The sequence below is a fragment of the Phasianus colchicus genome, chromosome 10 (assembly GCF_987193195.1).
Source record: "Phasianus colchicus chromosome 10, bPhaCol1.hap1.1, whole genome shotgun sequence".
Taxonomy (NCBI): domain Eukaryota; kingdom Metazoa; phylum Chordata; class Aves; order Galliformes; family Phasianidae; genus Phasianus; species Phasianus colchicus.
In genome coordinates, this window is record NC_143445.1 from 19,444,090 (window position 1) to 19,460,565 (window position 16,476).

General features: G+C 41.0%; 1 long non-coding RNA gene across 1 annotated transcript; it reads right to left on the bottom strand.

The window, feature by feature from the left end:
• Positions 1 to 12,084: 12,084 nt before the first annotated feature.
• On the bottom strand, positions 12,085 to 15,954 carry LOC149916645 (uncharacterized). The gene is made up of 3 exons (XR_016469473.1): positions 15,778 to 15,954; positions 13,940 to 15,660; positions 12,085 to 13,838 (listed from the first exon to the last, which is right to left on the bottom strand). It is a non-coding gene; the product is annotated as an uncharacterized LOC149916645 (long non-coding RNA).
• Between the last annotated feature and the right edge of the window lie 522 nt (positions 15,955 to 16,476).

Genomic DNA, 16,476 nt, shown 5'->3' on the forward strand with positions numbered 1-16,476 from the left:
ATAATTCCATGACTTAAGGTGGATGGGAGCTCTCTTCCCTGACTAACTGACTCCAGGATCAGGTTATGCTAGAGGTGTGGAGGAGGAATGTTGGCGCTGCCTTCTGTATGAACACTTCTTCTTTGCCTTCTTTGCTTAGGAGAATAAGATGTTCTTTGCTGAGTTTGAAGTTTTAAGAATGACCTTATTGCTGGGTGGCTGTGGGAACGTTTAGATCCCAGTCCATGACTCACCAGTTTTTTATTGTAAAGTGCTATTTCCTTAATATAACATAATGAAAACTTGGGGAGGCAGGGACAAAAAGCCTGTCTCAACCCATTAGGTACCTCTCATCCAAGGAGAATTTGAGATTAATGGAACAACTTCAAAAGCATCTCTGTGATCCAAGTGTGGAGTTCAGGACAGAAATCAAGATTTTCAGCCCTAGGTAGAGATGGGATCTGTCTGCAGCATTTCCCTTTGATGATTTTCATAGCTCTTTGTTCCATATATTGGCTTTTATAAGTACCAAAGTTTGCTCATGACATTCGTACTCTGAGTGTTGTGAAGACTGCTGGGGTGGTGAGAACCAGTATACTTCTAGGATCTGCACTCAGAATTGAACCTTTATTTCTTTAAGGAAAGCATGTTGTTCAACCCCCTTCTGAAAACCTGGTCATTATGATTCACAACAGGAGACAGGGAGTGCTGTGCACTGTGTTTCTGACAAATTTCTAATTAAGGGACATGAAAGAGAACTTACCAAGTCCTTGATGGCTGATCTGCTGTAGGTTTAAATCTGTTCATTATAGGAACTCAGATATGTTTGTTTCAGCATTTTGTGTCCTTTTGGAGGTACCTGGCCTTTTCTCTGGGGTTATATGAGGGCCATGCTCCTCTACTTAAAACCAGCCTGGGTGCCAGATTCAAAGGTCCCCCTTCCAATTATCTTGCCTTTCAAGTTGGGAAGACAGAGGATGCGGTAAAAGCTTTTGCTTGCGTGAATTGAGTGGTATGAATTGAGCTTCTTTTGCCAGTGGTGAAAGCGAGAAGTCAGCCTTAAGATGTTTTCTCTCTCTTCAAATTGCTGAATGTGGGAGCGTGCTGCTGGGGGCTGTTTGCACGGCACTGTGCAATGATGCAATGAGCGTTGCAGAGCGTTTGCTTGATGTTGGTGTTCAGAGCTACCCGTGCTCCCAGCTGGCTGGGGAGCCCTGCTGGTCACGGCTGATGCTATTACAGCTCCGCGAAATGTGAGAAGGATGAAAGGTGTTAGGTGCACAATGGGATGCGCGCTCTAAAAAGCTGGATGGGTAAGCTGAGACTTTGAAGTGCAAAGAGGGTGAAATCATCCTTCTGTAGGGAACTTGAGCGAGTGGAGTGTACCATGTAAATTCCTGTTAAACCATCAAAGTAAGGCTTAAGTTGAGCTTAAGTGAATGGCTCCCGTGTGAGCGTTCTGGAGGTGTTCAAGACCAGGTTGGACGAGGCTCTGGGCAACCTGATCTAGTAAAGGTGTATGTTTGGTGGCCCTGCTAGGCAGGGGGGTTGGAACTACATGATCCTTGAGGTCCCCTCCAACCCAGGTCATTCTGTGTGATTCTGTGTGATTCTGTGTAAACTTCGCCCTGGCTGCTTATTTTTGGAAAATAAGCTGTTTAGAGGAAACTGGAAAGCACAATGCTCAGTCAGGCTATGAACAGGTAGCTGTTACACAGCTGCACAAATCGGAATCCAAATCCATCCTCTAGCCCCTTGGCTGGGATATTATCACTTCGGAGAGGACTGCAGTTTTCAGACGGAGAAGAATATGGGGAGGGCACAGGAGGACAAGACAGAAGAGGGGGAAGCAGCAGGCGGTGGAGGGAAGCTGACTTGGGAGGTGGTGATGCTTGGGAGTATTAATTTCTTTAGAAATTAGTTTGTTACCTAGAGAAGTTAGGGCTGCAGCCAGAAGGGGATTGTAGAATTACAGAATGGCCTGGGTTTAAAAGGACTGTAATGATCATCCAGTTTTGGCCCCCCCTGCTGCTGGTTGGGTCTCCAACCACTAGACCAGGCAGCCCAGAGCCACATCCAGCCTGGCCTTGAATACCCCCAGGGATATCATGAAATAATCCTCATTAAAGCCCAACAACTCACATCCTTAGAAGAAAGTGGGGTGGAAAACCCCATGCAAACCTCCAGAGTTAAAACAAGCACAAAACTGCAATAAGAATGAGTGTTGGCCAATATTGTTTCTAAACATCAAGTCATTTTTGAGCTGCAACATCCCAATAAAGCCTCTGAAAGTACTGTTTTCTCCCTCCTCTTTAGAGGGGGAAAAAAAAAGTTTTTTTTTCTAAAAAAATGCATCTATTTCTGTATTAAAAGAACTGAAAACCTTAGCGTGGCGTCAGTACCAGACTGCAGTGTTTCTGAGGCTGCCCCAATATATCAGCACTGTGGAAGTCAGTGCTGTGGGTGCTGCAGTACGGGGTGCTGGCGGTTGGGGTCATCCCACTGCCGTGCTACAGCTCTGTGCTCCTGTTGAAGCGCTTAATGCATCGTTCTGTAGTTTTTGTCTTGGAAGTAATGAAGCCTGACAGCATTGGCTTGTGCATGATAACAATCCCACATTGGTATCTTTTTGAATCCTTCATTGCCAGATTCATAAAGGAAGAATGACTTTTCCAAAACGACAGTAAACATGCTTCATTTTATAAGACATTGTGGTTAACAGTCTGAAACAACAAAGTGGTGTTTTTTTTTTTTTTTTTTTTTTTTCCAAGCTATAGCTAAACTAATTTGAGCTGTATTAAAAGTGCTGATCTGGAAGCTGAGCCACTTTTTGTAACACAGCAGCAAAACATGTGTGGTTTAACTCACATCGCTTCCATTGGGAGGGGGGAAACAAATCTGAGAAATGTTCTTTGTGCTGCTGGGTCCTGCATAGTGAACTGGTAAAAAGTCATTTGGACTTTTGCTTGCTGTAGGATAAGCGCAACTTAATTGGGCTGGAGTCAAGCGAGTTACTCTGAGACTACCTTAATGTAAATGAGAGAGTAATTTGTCCCCCTAAGACTCTTAACTGTTGCTTTGCATTTATTTTACTGTGTGATATTTTATGCTCATGATTTGAAGTGTACGTGAGAGGGTGAGAAGCAGGGCAGCATTGGTCAGGCCCTGTGTTGGGTGTATTTGGGCTGGAGGGTTTGGATCCCTGTTTGCATTTCAGTGAATTGATTGCTCATTAACCTGACTTAACTAACGTGTCTAAGTGCTTCTTGACAGACACTTGTTCCAGGAGATGATGATGAGCTGGGCTACAGAGAGGCTAAGCCAGTTTACTTCCATTAGCAGCCCCTTGATTTCTGTTGAAGGGGAGCAAAGCTGTACTGACCGAGGGACTTCGGAACTGCTGTCGGTTTTGAGCTGTGCAATACTTTAAGGTTTCTTTTCCTTGCTCTTTATTTTCGGAAGTGAATTAAGCAAGAACAAACTGTAACTCGTCTAGAAACATACTTAAAAGAAGTCTGTAGCGATTTATTGAAAATATCATAATCAAACTGGGCTTGATTGCGCCTGGTAGGCACACAGCTGCTTTGGGGGCATCCCAGCGAGCTGCATCCAGCTGTGCTTCCTGAGCTGTGCTTTGACTGAAAACAGTGCCAATAGAACAACACGGAAGCGAGCAGGGGAAGAGCAGGAGAACGGGGCTGGAAGGAAGGGAGGGACCAGAGTGCTGCAAACTGACAACGTAACAGGCAAAGTCTTCTCTCTGGCACTTCTCACGAATTCATTTCACTTTGAAGAGCATGAGAAAGCAACAAAAGGTCAGAGGAGATGATGACATTTTTTTTTTAAACTGAAAATGTAATTGCAATTTCCCTCTGCGGCTTGTAAATACGCTCTCAGCTATAAATAGGCCATTTCCATCAGTTTTATAAGGCACTTAATTCATTTATCAGCGATCGCAGTAAATGCAGCTCTGCACCTTTCCGACTCACTCAGTGCTGTCTCCTTGAGGTGCAGTGCAGGACTTGGCAGCAGCAAATCCTGACTCAAAGGAAGAGGGAGAAGCAAGCTCATATTTCCAGCCACCTTTTTTTTTATTTTTTCCCCTGCCCTACAGTTTAGCACCCACTCATAGGCTGTGTGATATGAAAGAGTGTTTTTCATATCCCTAGAAAAGCCCCTCCACAACAGCAGTCTGCATTTTGTTGCCTATTGGCGCATCAGCTCTAAAGGTGATGGGTGCTTGTATTCCTCCACTAGTACTCAAAAAACTATTTGTTTTGTTTTCGAAATCACTTGTTTTTGTTTGTTTTAAATACAAAACCAACTAGGAATGTGACAAGCTAGCTGTGAAGTATTTGTGAAAATATAAAATAGTATGCTATAAAGAGTGCGGCAAAACAATACTTGATTAATAACAGCCATAACCATAAAACCATCAATTGGTTAAGAGTCTCATAGTCTTATGATTAATAGTTCACTCAAAATCTTAGCAGAAAGACTGCAGAATTAATCTTGAGAAAAATTTAATGCTGTGGATGAGTTGTTGAAAAACTGTTGCTGGAACAGCTTTAGAGCTGTTTAGATTATAAAAGCTAGGGCAGGTTGAAGACTTGGGCAGAAATGTGTGGGTATTTTGGTATTTAGATATAGACAGGCAGGACAACTTGTGTTCCAAGGAACAAAGTCAATATAAGGCAATTTACAGACTAAGGGAGTATGGAGATTTTGTAACTCCTTAGAGGCAAGATGCTAAAAGCCCATGCCAGGTTGTACCCATAGGTGGTTGTCATCATATGCTACTCCATATGTATGCTCTTCTTTTCCAAAGGGACTTCCCAAAGGTTCAAACCCTATAAGCTGGATGAGTCCCAACACCTTTGATTCCTTAATGTGAGATTATCATTCTTGTTCCAAGCACTTCTAATCCTTTTTGCTGAGCACTGGTCTTTATGGTTGCCCCAGGAGCTGCAGATGGTGCACTGACAGTGACTCTGGGTGCTTTTCTTGATAGCAAAATCTAAAATGATCATAGAAGGGGCTGGCAAAATTCATAGAATGGCATGTGTTGGTGGGGACCTCGAAGATCATCAAATTCCTCCACTAGGGTCTTTCGTAATCTTTGTATTCATTTATGTTATCCTCACAAATACTGAAGTTTGCCTGAAGTTTATTTGGTTTTACATTCTTTTGCTGATTTTGATGATGGTTATTTGGAATTTTTAACAAGATTTTTTAAACTTGTTTGTTCCTGTTCACGTTTGGGAGTAGAATGCTAGTCATAATACCATAGAAGCAAGTGCTGCTCCAAAGTCATTTAAAAATTCTCCTGGGAAAAGCATCTCATCCTGGGTGTCCCAGCATTTATTGTCATTGCATCATCATTCCCTACTGAAAATGTGATTCCCCTTGGGAAACAAAGCCCTGCAGCCTAGCACTGTGCAAATGCCTGTAGTTCTCCATCCAGCATGGCTGCCATACGTACATATTGGAGTTCACAGACAAGGACTGGTGTCCTTGTGGTAAGATCCCATGGTGTTGGCATGTGAACACATTAGTATCATTCCGACCTTGAATTGTCTTCAGTAGGTGATAGAGGTTAAAGCTAAGAAGCCAGATTTCAGCCATCAGAATCCACACGTGAAAGTAAAAATAACAATATGCAGATTTCCCTGAAGAAAAGCAATGATGCAGTATTCAAAATCTAACGTGTGCCTTAATTAGTGTTGTCTCTTGTAAGGAGAGGGGAAAATAAACTTTGTCCAGCCTGACAAGGCACATGCCACCTCTGAGCCTGGTGCAATTTAAACTGTCAAGTTATGAAGCACAGGGAAGAAAATGGGATGTAATGAAACATAAGGAGATGGTGTTGGCAATAGCAGTGCTGTGGTGTGGTTTGACATTTCCTGAGCTGTGCTTTGGGGGGGGGGGAGGCAAAACTGGGGCAGAACTAGGTTTTTCTAGGGCTGTTCTTCAGAACAAAGCTGTTTTTACCCTTCTAAAGTCAAATTCTGATCTTGAGGGAGAAAATGCATCCTTGCCTCCACCCCCGTTTTGCTCTGAGCATCCTGCTTTGCTGCAGTTGTGCTGGGCAGGAGCACTTGGCTGACCAAGCCTTGTGCCCAGGGTGTACACAAAGCACAGCCATGGCTTCCCCTGAGGGAAGGAGCTGTCTTTTTGTCATTTTTCTCTCTTTCCTCTCTGCCACATGCACCACAGGTGTGAACTAAGTTAAGTGGTCATTGTAACTGTTGAACTTTTTAATATGTTCTTTTCATTTTTCTCAAGTCCTTTTATTTTATGGGTATGCCTCATTTTCTCACGTGCTGCTGCTTTTAGCAACTTGTGAATCTGTTTCACTTCTCAAAGATTTTAATTCGTATGCTATAATTCAGTTTAGTGCTGTATGTCTGTTATGACAATTCATTTAATAACCTTGCAAGAAACGTCTCAAAGTTCAGACGTTTGTTTCAGTGAGCACAATGTGTAAGTCTTAATCTAAAGCTATTTCAGGCTATGAAGTGATGCTAGAGAATTCAATAGTCACAAGCGTATGATTTTTCTTGGCTGGTTTCTGTGCTGTGTATGTAGAACATTGCAAAGGTGATCATAGAACGTGACTACAGAAATTGGGTATGGCGGAAAATGTGGCTTTCAAAGGGACCATAAAAACTTTTGAGTACCATGGGGGGCTAAGAGGACATCTTGGTGTTAAGACTGAAGGTGATCTGACTGATGGTCAAATGGGTCCTGAATTATAGGTGAAATGGAAAACGTTGTGATGCTGAAGGGTGGGAGATAAACTCACCTGAACAAAAGATTTACGTATATACATATATAAAAACTTGACTTCAAAATATGCCAATTACACAACGTTCTTAGAAATTGCCATGCTTGTAAATTGGTTTGTACGCCTATGCCTGGCATGGCAACTCAGCTTTTAGAGTGTGAGTGCTGTGGCTCTGCTGCCTACAGGATGAATTTCAAAACTTAAATGTGTGTTCCAAGGTGAACTGGACAAGGATATGTCTCAGTTTGTGTGTTTATGGCAGTCAGCACTGAGCAATTTAGCTAATATTTCATCCAGATCACGGTGATAGCTCAGCTCAGCCCACGCTGTGCTGGGTGTCAGCATTAAGCAGTGTCCACTATAATCCTTTTAATAGCTTGAACTACATCAATTTTTACTCCTGAACTGTTGATAAACTCCTTTAACACAATCCACCAGATTTTATGAACCTATCCTTCATCTCTGGACTTCACACTGAAGTTCTTTTCTGATAAAGTCTCTTTTGGATATATATGGGATCCTTGGGGTGGCACAGCTCACACTGAGAAGGAAGTGATGCAGTTATCTCACAACTCCTAACCCTTCACTGCTGTAATACAACATTTAAATCAGCTTTTACTTTTTATATTATTTGTTTTAGTGAGTTTTTAACACAATGTCCTACGTGCTAGACAAAATCTTCAAGCTGTAAATAATGCTAGTGTTCAGCAATCTGTTCTGAAAACTTACAGAAATTTTGAGTAGCCTCTTTTTCCCATTTATTCTTGGATGGTGAAGCCACTACCATCCAGCCATATAAGCATAGGTAATTTGGTTAAAAACGTGTATTGGAACCTTGAAGAATGAAGGTCTCTTCCAGGATGCCATCTATATGTGCATCAGAGACTGGGCAAATAGCTGCAAGCTCGTGGATGGGGCAGTTTAGATGGGCTTGTGCTTGAATCCATTGAATGACCTTCCTGAAACTGATAGCTGATGTGTGGGAAATAGACACAGAGGGAGTCAGGCTGAAGAACAGGAGAAATCCTACCCCTGATCAAGAAAACAGGTAATATCTCAGTAGTTATTGCTTAAGTGTATGTAATGCTGAGAAACTGCAGTCACAAGACATGGCAGTTATTCCATATGTTGTGTCAGTACAAGAAAACTGTCCCTTGTGTCGAAGATCTCATTATCTAAGACAAAAAAGTGATCAAAAGCAAAACACTGACCCCAACAGAGAGAGAATGACTGGAAATTGTCTTAATTAACCAAAAAAGAAACTGTTGATAACAGGTTTGTACTGCAGCAAAAAAAGGTTTAATAGGGGGATTAGGAAATGAATAGCAAAATGAATTCCATCAAAGTGGAGAAAAAAGTAAAATAGGTTTTAAGTTACTGTTCTATTTACTGCGTGTCTCTGTTATCTGTGAACCCAACCTGCTAGGACACAACCTGGAGTCTACCTCCATTCTCTTTCAGAACACAGAATCACAGAATTGCCAGGGTTGGAAGGAACCTCAAGGATCATGAATCTCCAACCCCCCTGCCACACGCAGGGCCACCAACCATCCCACCTAATGCTAGACCAGGCTGCCCAGGGCCCCATCCAATCTGGCCTTGAACACCTCCAGGGATGGACAGGGCATCCACAGCCTCTATGGGCAGCTGTTCCAGTACCTCACCACTCTCTCTGTAAAGAATTTCCCCCTGACGTCCAACCTAAATCTCCCTTCCCTCAACTTCAAACCATTTCCCCTTGTCCTGCTGTCACTCACCTGAGCACTCAGATGCTTCTGTGGAAATGATGTTGTGCTGCTGTATTTTTTTTTTTTTTTAATGAGACATTATTATTAACAACTGAATCTCAACAGAAATATGCTTTAGCTCTGCCCCATGCCAACATCACCTTAAAAATTTCAGTGAGTCCTGCTTTACTGAAGCTCACTCGATTAGTAAGTGTTCTTTACTGCTTTGGGTGGGTATTTTTTTATTTGGTCCATTAGCTAATTATCACTTAATGCAAACTTTGTGGACTTAAATATTTCATAGTTGGATTTTAATTAAGCAGAACAGTAAGAGAAGCATTTCATTGCGGAGGCATTTTGATGAACCATTTGTCACGTTGCTCCTTTAATGTAGGAGGATTCATTTCTTCAATAGCTTTTCCTTGGGGATAAAACTCACAAACAAATACTGTAAACTTGCAGTTGGCAGAATACTGGCCAGGCAGCATCTAGCCTGCTTTACGTGCCTCCCAGTGCTAATTAGGAAACCCAATTTTTGTCTATATAAACACAATAATAGCTTTGTGTAAGCACTTTCTCAATGTGTGAAATACCTTTCTAGCTGAAACAGCTGTTAATTTCCGGATCCCTTTTTTTTTTTTGTACTTTTTTTCCTTAAAGAGGATTTGCAAAAACAAAGTTATAAACATATGGTCAAAGTTCTTAAGTGCTTTTGAAGCACAATTTTATAGCTAATGTCTTCTTGCCAGGGAGGATGTAGACTGTTATTCCAATGGATGCAACTCTAGAAAAGGTTATAGGTTGTGAGAGGGCATGTTAGTGGTGAACTGCTCCACATGCTCCAGATGGGAACACTGGAGCTGTTTCCAAGGAGCCCAACGGCTCTGTGCAAAGTGAAGATGAAATTAATGTAAATTAATCAACTTCTCTGATGTTGAGGCATTTTGATATCCTGAGCAACGGCCTGCATGTAAATCATGGCTGATATGGTGCAGCTGTGAACATGAGGGTGAAATTCACTCTTGGCAGTAGTTTCAGAAATGAGTTTCTGAACTTCTGTGATCATCATCAAAGCATACAACCTTTTTTTTTTTTTTTTTTACCTCAAAATACAGGTTAGATTTTTGTAGACTTTGGCAAAGTATGACTTAAGACCAGAAGTTCACCTAGCCTTTAATTAGCTGAAGATTTGAATCTGTTGGATGTGGGTTGGGTTTGGAAATTTTTGGTGGCACATATTTTTTGAAAATGCTCACTTCTTGACCAAAAGGAACACAGTGATTTGAATAATCCTTCTATAGGCTGCCCTAGGCTTACATCTGAAATCTGCTTGCCTTCACCCTAAGCCCATGCACAAACAAAATCTCTAGCTCTCCATCTCCCTGCAGAGGTCTGAATGAACATGTGAAGTTTCCATGCAAATCACTGGGAAAAACTGAGTTTCTGATCCCAAAAGCTTTTGGACAGATACGGCTCTCCGTGAGGATGTAAACACATCTCCACAGCAGACCACAGACCTGGATGTCTGGGTGTTTTTATGGTGGTTTGCTATTAAATTCTGCATTAAGTAAACATGAGAAACTTTGTGCTGACCTGTTGGGCTCCAGATTTCTTACACAAAGGGTGATCTATGGAGGAAAGCTGCAGTTTAACACCACACAAAGTAGCGTTTGCACACGCAAAGTGTCTGCCTGGATTTATCTGTTCAGGTACTGTATTGTGTTTGTGAGGCTTCACAATGCTACTGGTTTCAGTTGCATCATAATTGCATAATAAGCAGAAAAAACTGCATTGAACATATCCAAGCAAACAAGATTTTTTAAATAGAATTTTTGAAAGTCTTGACAACATTGAAAACAACTGTTCTAAAACATTTTATGCAATTTTCTTTATTTAAATGTTTACAAGGATATGTTTATCAAGTTGCTTTATTCTGAAAAACTACTTAAATTGAAAGGATTATTGTTGTTTTTGAAAAACAGCAAAGTGTGAAAAGCATGAGAGTATTTCTGGTTTACAGTCTCGGAAAAGCAAATGAAATTATCTTGAAATAATTCTTAACATTGCTACTGCAGTCAAATATAGGCATTAAGTGCTGCTTCTACCAGAAGATACCAACTTTCCTGGTTGGCTTCATGTTTGCTTTACTCAGTAATTAAACTCAGATGTGACTGTGGCTCTTACAGGAGTAAATATTGTTAAATAGAAGAGCCACAGATTCAGGTCCCTTTTTAAGAGACTGAAATAGACTGCCGTGCAGGTCTCAGTGCAGTTTCCAAGACAATAGAATAGGAGTTCAAATATTTTACTGTTCAATGTGAATTGTATCCAATGTCCTTTGGCAGTGCTTTGTGCTCTGCAGCCCTGTGTGTGCTTTGGGTAACTTGTCTGCAGTGATCTTCTGTGCAAAATGGGCCTGACTGATTAGCAGTCTAAATTCTCTTTACTTGTCATATTTATTGCTCTTTACTAATATGCCTTAAAGAAAGTCATTGCAGATGGTGTTTTCTAACTTGGAGCCTGCCCTTGCTTGGCTCTTATGACAGGTTTTTGGAGGAGAGTGAGGTTCTTGCTTGATAGAGGTCTGCTTCAGAAGCGTTGCCTGAAGGCTGTTATCAGCTTAAGCATTTTTCTAGATCTCTCTTAACATCTTTATTTCCATTAAGACAAGAATCAGTTTTTCCCTAGGAAGTCTGGCAGAAGGTATGACCTTGCTTTCTGGCCAATATATATGCATATTGACAATGCAGTGAAGAATCTTTTCTTGAAGTGTCCCAGGGCAATTCTGTACTGTGGCTTCTCATTTTAATTCAGCTTTCTCAGTGACCTTTTCCAAGACAAAAAATTGACCTTTATCAGTCTCTTACCCCTTGATTCTCTCTTCCTCTGACCCATGTTTAATGCTCAGCTGCGTCCCTCTTTCTACTAAATCTCAGAGGTATTCACCTCTGTAGAACTGCCTGCAGTGAATATTGCCAGAGAAGACTGGGATCAACATACAGTGGTTGTAGATATTCCCTTGGGGGTACAAATATGTCCAGGCGATCCAATTTGTTAGCTGCATCCATCCCCAGGGGAATTTCGTGTAAGAAATAGAAGGAAAATTTGTCTGGAAGACGCCTGGGCTCCCTGTATGGTTTATGCAACCTCGTCTAAGTGAGTCATATCAGCAAAACTCATTAAAAAAAACCACATTCATTAAGGTCCCCGAAGACTTGATTCTGCTTCCACTAGCATCTGTGATTAACGGGAATAATAAATCAGATTAAGTCCATGGAACTACATTGGTCTAAATCAATATGGGAATAAAGTGGCCCTTCTTTACGTTGCTTGAAATTAATGTAACATTATGCCAGATATTATTTGTTATTTCTATGAACTACGTTTAACTTCAGTAAAGAGACAAGGGAGAGAATAAGAGATTGTGAGGGACCCTTAAGGTATAATACTATGCTTTTCCCCAAGAGATGACCATTCAGAAATAAGCAGTTGCTTATGGGCAGCAGTCTTTGCCAGTTCTTGTGACTTAATTTTTAACCTCAGAGCAGCTGTTTTTCCCAGCTGCCCGACCTACTTAAGAGTTGGGGAAAATCCATTTAATTATTTGATTTTACTTGATTTTGTTTTCAAAGAACGGATTGGAATTAGATGCCAATTTGACAAATGAGACCACCAGAAAACCAAGAATATTATAAATCTGATGGGACTCTGCTGTCTCTGAGGTATCACCAGAGAGCATCCCATCCACTGGGGATGCCATGATAGAGATGAGGGCAGGATCTGAGCTGAACATTTATTTTGAAGTTAAAGCCCTTCTGGATGGTAACCCAATATTGCTCGCCTTCTTTTAGACCTGGGGGGGGAGGAGGGGGCAATCCTTGATGTCAGTTCAGAAATCACATTGTTGCAGAAGAGATAATGTGGTGGCTCCCAGCAGTGATGTACTGACTGAAGTTTTGAAGCATGTTTCATCTTCCCACCGTCCTGCTGGTTAATTTGTCAAAATTTCAGTGGAATAAATTGTTATCCAAGCAAAACCGTCTCATTTATTTTCTAAACTAGGAGCTGAACTTCTGTGGGAGAAAGCCTCTAAGATAAATTTATTTCTATTATGGCAAAAGGCTGTTGCAGATGCATTCAGTGAGTAGGTGTTCTTCATTGACGCTTCAGCCATTTTAGAGCGGACTGCTGTGGACAGGAAGGTGATCTTACTTTCAGAAAAACTTCACAATTAAAGGTGTAGGAATTCTACAAGTGTGATGGACTCAAACTTTGTTGCGCTTAATGCTAATGTTTCTAACAACTTCAAATGAATTTGGATGCAGACTAGAGAAATTACTTTGAGGACTTTGGTCGGGTTATTTGAGCAGCATCAGTAGGTATGACAAAACATAACCTGATTACCTGGCAGCTTTTGATTTAGTTCACATGTTTGGACAGAATTTAGCTCAAAGAAATGAACAGATTTCCATCAGATTTTGAAGACAGACCTTGCAAGCTTGCGAGGAGAATTAAGAAAAGATGAAAGAGGCAGCATAATGGGTGTTAGATGGAGATGAACTGTGGGGCAGATTCTCCCTAGTTAGTTAAAAGATTGTTTACAACTCCATATTTATTAACTTTCTATGTAAAATCTCTAACAACATCTTAGGATTAAGGACTTTATGGACTCTGCCCCCCGGAGTTGAGGAACCTGAGAGAAAATCTATTCAAAGAATTGGGGTAATACTTTGCATGCAGTAACCCCTAATTACTAATAACTCTCAATTTTCTAAAACTTGCATGTTGAAATTCTCCTATTGTACACTGGTTTGGGGGGGGCATTTGTTGCATTGATTGAGGCAAACTGTGCATCTTGGTGCTTTAAATCGATGCTATTGTCTCTGATAAGATAATATCTATAGAATAAGACCTTGTCACAGGATAATGGTGGTGCTGCCAGATACATACTGAAGCAAAGGTGGGACATTTCAGCAGTATGCATCAAAGTGAAGCAGGCACATTTGACAAATTTATTTCCAAAGCAGAAGGCTTTTATCCTGTCAAAACCTACCGTACTCTTTTTTCCTTTTTTTTTTTCCCCCCAACCCTTTTTGTGCCTCTAAACCAAATGGAAATGGCTTGGATTTTGATTTCCTTTTTTGTCTGACTGATGCTAGCGGAGTTGTTTGAGGGTCTTAAATATGTATTTCGAAGTTGTGCTCTGGATGGATCAAAAAGACAAAATTATTCTATAGGAATGGAGGATGCAATGAGTTTATGTTCCTTGGATCTTCAAGAGAGCAGTTGTTTGAAGTAATGTTTCTACCCTATCAAGGCATGATAATTCTCATGATCTCCACTAACTTAGTTAAAAAAAAAAAAAAAGAAAAAAAAAAGGGTGAGGAGCCAGACATCCATGCCTATGTTCAATGACGTTCAACACAGCGGCAGAAGGGTCACATACCACATGTGTAGCCTTGCTAATTAGCTCAAAAAAAGTCATCAGGCTGTTGTTAACTCCTTGTTTGTGTTAATTATGTAAGCAGATGCCTCCTGTGAGAGACATGAGAAAAATCCAAGATTTATTAAACATTCTGAAGGGAAAATGCCCTGGTCTAGAAAATTATTTCACAGTTAGGTAAGTGTAATAGAATGAGTACTTTTCAAGCTCTTATCATGTCTAGCTGCTAGGGGTAAATTCAGCCTCAGATATAAAAAATCCCTACTGGAATTGGGCATACTAACAAAATATGTAGAATGATGGAATTTTGGAACTTACTGCACCCAACCATTCAGTAGGTCATAAATGTTGGTCAACCAGACTTGTAAAGCTTTGCCAGAGGCCTGGAAGCTAAAAAGCATTTATTCAAGAAGCAAGCAGCTCTGTAGGTGTCTTAAATTTCTCACCTGTCATGTCTGAAGTAGAAGCTTTTATTCATGTTCTTCATTGTTTGTGGATTTGGGTGTTTAATCCCCTGGTCTAGGAGTCAGGATTTCCCAAAGCTAAGCACCATTGCATTATTCATTATGCAGTGTCAAATCCTTATGAACTTCCTATTTATTTAAAGCGTTTTCATCTTCATTTTTAATATAAAGTGCAGTGAGAATGACTAATGCTTCCCCTCGTCTCCATGAGGGGATGGTAATCATTCATCTGCTTGGGGAGGTTTCAGCTTCCTTGAACTGGGTGTATACTGCGCAGGGAGAACGTAGGTTTGTCCTAAACTTTTCCTGAATTAGATTTTCTAATCTCATTGGTTCAAAGCTATGGACAATGCTACTTTCAACCTAAAGAGTATTTTTCCCCTTTTCAGCAATAACAAGAGCTGGGTTTCCAAAATGAGGTGGGCAAATTGCCAGCTGCATTTACAAATGTGTACGACCGTGTCTGGCAGCAAATGATTCGTTTCAAGTGCTGGCATGCATTTCAGGTTCAATCTTCTGTTGGATATATACCTGCTCATCATTCAGTCCACTTCAGAAATGATTTGGCTGATATTTTCTTTTCTATTAAGATTTCAGCTATACTTCTGTTGAATGCTAACTGCTCTGCATTCAGCAGAAGCAGACTGAGATTATCAGTCCCAACCAATGCATTCTGGGGAGACAAACTGGGTAATCTCCTTGTACGTGAGTTCTCTGTTCACTTGCTCCTAGAGTACTTACCAGCCTGTCAATCAGTCTGAGCCAAAGGTACCTTGCACTGTCTAGAATTGCTAAGTTTTGGTAACACTTAATGTATGGAGTCTTTACTTTTAGCAATAACAGTTAAAAATGAAGCATGCTGCCTAATACCTAATAGCTCTGAAAATAGAACTGGTTTAGGATTTATTCTATTCCCATTCATCTATACATAGTGAAACAATGATTTGTGACACTGATCTAGATTGCATAGCCTGTCAGGAAGGTGAGCAGCTCTAAATCTTTCCTGTGTTGGTGCTACTTTAACAGTAGTTCAAAGGTGTGCTTGGCCTTCTAACCTCTAAGTACAGTGGACCAAATTAAATTAAACTCATGATTGCAGTGTGTCATGTTTAAGTTGGGACAGAAGTTTATGGTACTTATCTGCACGTGTCCTCAAAGAATGGCCAATCTTGGCACCTCTCAGACTGGTTTTGTTCTAGCTAAGGAGTGTATAGTTTGCTTAAGTCTTCGTTGGTGCATTTCATCTGAAAAACCTTCAGCCTGAGGGGCACACAAGGGGACAGAAAAGTAGTGCTGTGAGTTTCATAATGTTAGAGCCGTGCAAAGTTAGCAAGATGAGGTGAGTAGAGAATGACCACCTCATGTACAAAGACTGACCTCCATTGTCAGGGAAGAGATGCCTCTGCTTCCTCCTGGCTTAATCACCAGCAGAAAATTCATTTCCTGAGGGATTGTGCTTCCATCTTTTCACTTGCTATGGAGAGGGACGATCGTAATAGAATGGATCTGAAAACCCAGCAGCCAGACAAGGAGCACCTGGGCAGGCAAAGTTGAGAACGCTGTGCTTTTGTTGTGCCACAAATACAGCAGGTTCCAGTGGGGACTGCAAAGGTTCCAGTACTGTTTGCTGAGCAATTCCCACAGAGCCAGGCTGCTGGGGAGAGCCTTTGGTGTGCAATTTATGTGCCAACCACACTTGAGAGCTGAGGTGTAATGTTCAACATGAGCTTGTTGAAGTCAAGTATCACAGCTTGCTCCAGAGGGTATTGGATTAGACTGGGATCCAAGAGGTCTTTACTGACTCTGTTTTGAGATGTGTATCTTGAGACTGGAGAAATGACTGGAGAGAGGTGCAAGGGATCTGTGCTCAGAGATTTCCTGTTCTTGAATGTACTTTTCAGCAATTCTAGATAAATATGCAATGGTAAATGCTTATCTGGCTGGTGTATGTGGTTATTGGCTGTCAATAGCTGTTGAAAGGAAAAAGAAGCATAGGCAAAATGCAGAATTTTTGGATGTGTGAGCAATGCTGTTTTTAGAAACTTTTGATCTCCGTTTCCACAAGAAATATCATCT